The sequence below is a fragment of the Melozone crissalis genome, unplaced genomic scaffold, assembly GCF_028551555.1.
Source record: "Melozone crissalis strain CALT ecotype California unplaced genomic scaffold, PUWL_Pcris_2 ptg000036l_1, whole genome shotgun sequence".
NCBI classification, from domain to species: Eukaryota; Metazoa; Chordata; class Aves; order Passeriformes; family Passerellidae; genus Melozone; species Melozone crissalis.
In genome coordinates, this window is record NW_026535814.1 from 20599437 (window position 1) to 20599751 (window position 315).

A 315-nucleotide genomic window follows, 5' to 3' on the forward strand; every position below is an offset into this window, starting at 1 on the left:
ACGTGACGGGGAGGGCGGTCCGGCGGGAAGGGCGGCAGGGAGGGGCGGGGGCACCTGAGGGGAAACTAGGCTAGAGGGGTACAGACACACCGGGAACCCTCAGGGGAAACTGGGCTACAGTGATACTGATACAACAGGATCCTTGGGGGGAAACTGGGCTAGAGTGATACACACCGGGAACCCTGGGGGGAAAGTGGGCTACAGTGATACTGACACACCGAGAACCCTACGGGGAAACCGGGCTACAGTGATACTGACGCACCGGGAACCCTGAGGGGAAACTGGGCTAGGGTGGTACTGGCACACCGGGAACCC